Genomic DNA, 6,162 nt, shown 5'->3' with positions numbered 1-6,162 from the left:
ACTTTTCCCACACCAATACACAACCCACACTTTGTCTATGGAGACTCTAAAGATACCAAAGAGTACAATGATAGTGCCGGAAACAAGGCTCTTGTTATACATCAAACATGATAATACATACGAAACAAAAGATGCATAATCCCGGAATGAGATGGGGTTCACCAAGTCAGCTGGGAAAAATGATCACCGCTATCACTGGTTGTTTACCTTGAAAATGGTAATTACAATTAAATTTGATTTTTTTGTTCTAAAAATACGTAATTTATTTTTATGCTAGTTGTTAGGAAGTAGATGCTAAGTGTGAGACTAGAAAATGAGATAAGAACTTGGAAGCAATATGTTTAGGCGAACCGAGTGGTTGAGAATCGGGGCCTCGAGCCAGGTTATACGAGTCCTCGAGGTCGAGCTTGGTACCAAGCTATGGATAGCCGATGAATGAATAACAGCTTTGAAAGCTTTGATGAGAGCTTTTTATGATCAATAATAAGCAATAAATGAAGAACCATTAATAAAATACAATAAATGTAAGCAACAGAATCAAGGGAGAAAGTGTTTAAGTTAGAGAGTAGAGAATATTCTTGTTCTTGTATTGAATGTTGTATATGTTATCATGTGTGCAAAAAATAACAAGAGTCCCCTTTATATAGGAGGAAAAATCCCAACATAGAACATGTGCATTTATTACAAAGAAATGTAGTCAGTACAGCTACCTAGCAGTTTGGTACAGACTGGTACTACTCTTGTAGGTGTTGTCAGTTTTGACCACGTCCCTAGGGAACTTCCCATTTATCCATGATGACCATCGATTTAAGCTGCCCCGAGGTCAGGCATTTGAACTGTGCCTCGGGCCTTCGAAGTGAAGCTACGGAGAGATGTGATGATCGTAAAATCAAGCTCTTCGATTTTATATGTGTATAGATAGTCCACACATTTCTTAGAGTAAAACGATAAGAAATGATCTCGAATTCTTGCCCCTTTGATATTTCCATGATGACGGTAGTCATGCCTTATCAAACGGTTTGCATGACAAAATGAGGAGTCTAAAGGTCACATCCACATAACCCTTAAAAGCCTTTGAATTAATTACAGCGGTTGGCTGCTCTTTGGTCCACCCTAACGTGCACGTTAGACCTCTATAAATACTTCTTATTTCGCTCCTTGTTTACCATTGCACTACCATGCCTTCAAAAGAGTTCTTCTCACTTCTATCTTGTGCTCTCTTCTGAAACGCAATTTTCATTTCTCCTCTGAAATCTTTTAAGAATGGTGAAAACTTCCCCCTATGCCACTCAGGAAGATGTGGCCTCCTCTTCCTTGCGCTCATCTAAAGGCAAAGCAACAATGCCCCCTCACATTGGGGAATGCATTCCAGGAGCTTTTGAAACGACCTCCGATTTCAAGACAGAAAACCCTTCTTCGAAGCCGGGAAGATGCGAACCTGCGTCCCAATATATTAGCTCAATAACAAACGTCGAAAGGGTGAAGACTGACTGTCGCTGGAAGACATGGTGCTTGTGGAAATTCCTTTTCGGGAGGAGGATATAACGACTTACAAGGCCGACTTTCTCAATGTGTATACTTATCCATTTACCCTTGGCCCAGTGGATCCATCCTTGCCTCCGATAGACCCTGTGATCCTCGACTTCTACAAACGATATCGAGTAATTCTCGGCCAAATTTACCCTTCGTTCTGGCGTATTGTTTACATGACCAGGTAATATGTGAACATGATTAAGGGGATGCCCTTCACCCTCGATCACCTAGTTAGAATGTATAGTCCCTGACTCTTCCGTGGGGCCTGATTAAGCTCTACTATCGGGCCTCAAGGGCCCTTTTTGCTTGTACCGACGAAATTAGGAACGGAGGGTAGATGAGCCATTTTATCCGAGTTAGGACTTCAGACCTGATTCCAGTAGAGAGGATGTCGTTCCCTGAAAGGTGGAACATGAAATGTAAGTAGATATGTTAATTAAATGTTCCCTTGCTTCTTTTTGGGTATACTCCCTATGCACTGACTTCCTCCACTTATACAGCCGTCACAATTTACCCCAGTGCGGTTAAGGACCTCTTGGGCTGGGTCAACCAGCTAGATTAGATTTGTCCGTATGCCGAGTGTTCATGGTGTGATCTGTCCCAAGCTCGATGGGAAGCCAAGGATCACAGTGAGCCTTCACTTCTATTGTAATTGCATTTTATAAAAGAACTATTACTGATAGCGCCCTCATTCCCTGTGCGTATATTTTGCATCTATGCAGGTTTAGGGGAGGTCCCCCTAAAAAGGGAAGTACTGCTTGGTGAAGCAGATACCCCGAAACCCGACAAAGAGAGAAAAAGGCGAAGGAGGTTGCCGACTCATTCTCCGAAACCCAAGAAAGCCAAAGTGGAAGAACCTAAGGCTGACTCAGCAACCTTAATTCTAGAAGTTCCGGGGAGTCCCCGAGCTGAAGTTGAGAAGGAAAATAATTCCTCGGAAGCACCCGCAGGGGAAGAAAGCCTGACCGGCCCACATACTATAGAGTCGGTGGCTCCTAAATCGGAACTTGATTCCGTTGTTGTCCTACCTTAGATTGAAGAGGCCTTCGAGGGTGCATCGGTTGATATCCCCGTGTTACTTATTGGCAAAAACTCTCCTTGAGCTGAGGTATATTCGTTGGGTGGTATGGGGAAGCTTGGTTCCGAAGCTCTCCTAAAATAATAGACAGCCCCGATCGATTCAATCGTGATCATTGAGGTGAGCGATTCCCCTTTGGGATAGGCTTTTCCCCCGAGGGAGATGCAGGACGCCCAAAATAAAGAGTCTTGTGATGCGGGGGTGCCCGTCAAAGATAAGAATGTGCTTGAAAGGCTTTTTGTTGCGCCCGAGGAAAAGCATGAGCTTGACGTCTTGCTTATTTTCAATGAGATCGACATGCTTTGTGAGCAGGTAATCTTTTCGTAAAATTCTGTTGGTGCCCTGATTTTTGTCTTGCTAATCTTGTTTCCTTCATGGTTTCAGGCCAAGGTGCTTTACAATCAGACCTTCGCCAGGTTTCAAACCGATATGACTCATTACGAGGGTGAGCACAGGAAGCTCACATTGGAAGTTGATGAGCTCAGAGCTCTTTCTACTAAGAGGGAGGATGAGCTTTATGGCCTTCGGGATTGTTTGGAGAGGCGTCCCGAGATAGGACTCATCTCACTAAGCAGGTTATATAGTTCTTGCTTGTTTTTTGTCTACATGTTTACCCGACTTTAGTGCTTTAACACCTTCGGATCGATCTTTGCAGTTATGAGCACGTGATTTTTGCCGTACATGAAATACTCCTACAAAATCTAAGAAAATAGATTTCTTATTGATTATTTGCCATTTTTAGGAATTTTGTAGATATTTTATTAATGGTTTACATTTTTCTTGCTTGTTTAATTTTTATTCAAATCATAAAAATATCATGCACTGCATTTAGGATTTATTTTTTCACACTTTTTAGAGTTAATTCGTAATTACTTATTTTATAAAATTTGAAAATCACAAGAAAAAATAGTTCATTTTCAAATTTTTGTCTTTTAATTTTAGTTTATTGAATTTCCTCTTTTAATTTAGATTAAGTGATAGTTACAATTTTTATAATTAGTCTAATTTCACATTTTTAGATAATTTAGGATTTTTCTCTTCATTATTAGGATTTTTTTTAAAAAAAAAGGAAAGAAAAGATAGGAATTGAAAATAAAAGAAGAAGAATACAAGAGTATTAATTGGACCCATTTTTAATCTCCCAAATCACCCTCAAATTCGACCATTATCAAAATTGGGCCATCTTGCACAATTGCCCCCTCAAAATCAATTAACCCCAGCCCAAATACCATTAACCGCCCCTAGCCCATGACCTGTGACCCAAACCTCCCTCTGGATCCGCCCATTTCCCCCTCCATATAAAAACCCTGTTATAACATTTCCCCCCAAATTCCCTAACCCTAGAGACCAAAATCAGAGGCGGCTCCTCTACTGTTCTTCTTCTTCAGTGAACTCGCCACAACTTGCCTGAGTTTTGAGCGAGTTCACTCATTAGTCCCCCCCTCCACGTCACCTCATCCTCAACGGATTTTTCAGAGGAATACTAATTTTCTCTCCGAATTGCACGATTCTTGTACAAAAGGACGATTTGTTGGACTAATGGGAGACGTGGATAGATGTGAATCAATCAACGCCCTCCATTTGTCCCGATTGTTCAAAAATCTGAACATTTTCGGATATTTGAGAAGAAGATTCGAGAATTTTCGAGGGTTTATATATAGGAGGTAAGTCTTCTTTTTAGGGGAGAAGAAAAAATTAGAAAATAAATCAGGAATAAATCTTCAGAAAAAAATCGAGTCAAGTTTCTAGGGTTTGAAGTCACCATTTTCTTCAAGCCATTCTTTCTTCAGTCTTTTTAAAAAAAAAAACAATATGGTCTAAGTTCGATTTCGATTTAAACTTTTTTGTAGTTCATTTTTCAGAAGAAAAATCGAGGAAGAAATCGGAGCACTGGTTTTTCTTCTTGAGTTCTGGTTCTAAAAAGAATTTGATTTAAAAGTTCAGTTTGGAGTTGAGTTTTAGAGTTCAAAGTTTCAGTGTTGATTTTGTTCAGGCTCGTCGATTCATATCTCTTGCTGCTCCTTTCTAGCTTTTTGTCTTAGGCTCATTTTTGTTTGTTTCTGGTGTTTCATTGTTGCTTGCTGCATTAGGTATGCAAAAATAACATGTGATTCTCTTTTTTTAAAATATAAAATGATGTTCTTAATTATTCGATTCTATGACCATGCCTATTGTTTGAGTTTTTGACGTATTTGTTTGGTTCCCTATGTCGATTATGCCTTCTGTCAGTTGTTCTTGTCAAAGCTTTGCCTCTACTCGTTCATTAGTTGAGCTTTCTTCTTTTTGTTGTTTGAAAAATAAAAATGATATGATTCTAGTTTTGAATGTGTTAATAGTGATTCATTTTGTTGAAGCATGTTGGTCGTCTATATCTCATCCCGTCGAGGCCTCCGTTTGTGATTCTTTGAAGACTTGGAGAGGTTTCTCTTTAAGCATGATATAATCCGCAGTTTATTTCATAAAACTGCAGGAGGTGATGATCAGTAGTCTACAATACTTTGATTTATTTATAAATTCTGTGTCATCAAAGGAAGATACTTTAGAGCTAGTTGACATTGGTACTATAAGGCTAGTGTAGCATGGATTTCCAAACTTGATAGTATTTAAGTTGTTACTAGTATAAGAGTCTTCAGATTTCTGTTGTTTTCCAAGTAAAAGGAACTTTTCTTCCTAGTTCAAAAAATCGATTTTAAGGGAATTGCTATAGAGCTAATAAAGAGTGTGATGGGCTGCTTGTGAAATTGAATTGGGCATGGTTGGTAGCTGGTAAATGTGGCTATATTCCCGTTTTTGTTGCTGCTGCTCATGTATGCCTCTCTTTATAATAACTTCTAGATTTTAATTTGATTATGGGACTTTTAGTTGGTAATGGTTTAACATAGGCTATGGCATAATCTCTTCTCTTCTTTTAAAAATAATAGGGTGTATTAGTTTTGTTTTGGAATCAGTTTCTTGTAACAAAATAGTTAGTTTAATGTTTAAATTATTATTGATCTAAAGAAATGTGTTAATTTAGGTAATTTGATTGTGCTATCCTGCGAACATTCTTACCATTCTGAATGTCTGAACAACTGATTACAAATAAACAAGGTCTGTCCAATGCGTAGCACTGAGGTTTCCACCTACGGAAACAACTAGCGTTATTGTGTTACTGAATTAAAGTTAGTAACTTAATTCAATACAGTCATTGATAGTAACATAGAGACTAATATCTGCTTGTTTGACCAAGTCTTCGATCACTCTTGGCTGGCTTTTTTGTTCTCTGTTTCTCATATATCATGAATGTACCAAGTTAGCAGAATAAAAGTCGGAATTTCTTTTTTCCTTGATCGTGATTTACTATCCTGACTTTGAAAAATGAGGCCATTGATTTGTGCTTATCATATTTGAGACTTAATTGTGCATGAAAGGCAGTGAAAACAATTTTTTAAATATGCACGTTTTTTTTTGTTAAGACTCGTTTAATACACTTTGTTCTCGATGAGATTCCATAACTCATGTCCTCTGGCAGGCGTCTCAATTTAGTTTAGGAAGTAAATCAAATTTCGTAG

General features: G+C 38.6%; 1 long non-coding RNA gene across 1 annotated transcript; it reads left to right on the top strand.

Annotated features, from left to right (window-relative positions):
- The first annotated feature begins 3,950 nt into the window (after window positions 1-3,950).
- On the top strand, window positions 3,951-5,614 carry LOC142181616 (uncharacterized). Its single transcript, XR_012710361.1, has 2 exons — window positions 3,951-4,275; window positions 4,966-5,614. It is a non-coding gene; the product is annotated as an uncharacterized LOC142181616 (long non-coding RNA).
- The last annotated feature ends 548 nt before the right edge of the window (window positions 5,615-6,162 follow it).

This window comes from Nicotiana tabacum, chromosome 6 (assembly GCF_000715075.1).
Source record: "Nicotiana tabacum cultivar K326 chromosome 6, ASM71507v2, whole genome shotgun sequence".
Taxonomy (NCBI): Eukaryota; Viridiplantae; Streptophyta; class Magnoliopsida; order Solanales; family Solanaceae; genus Nicotiana; species Nicotiana tabacum.
The sequence above is the reverse complement of the archived record's forward strand: the minus strand, read 5'-3'. Positions and strand labels throughout refer to the sequence as shown.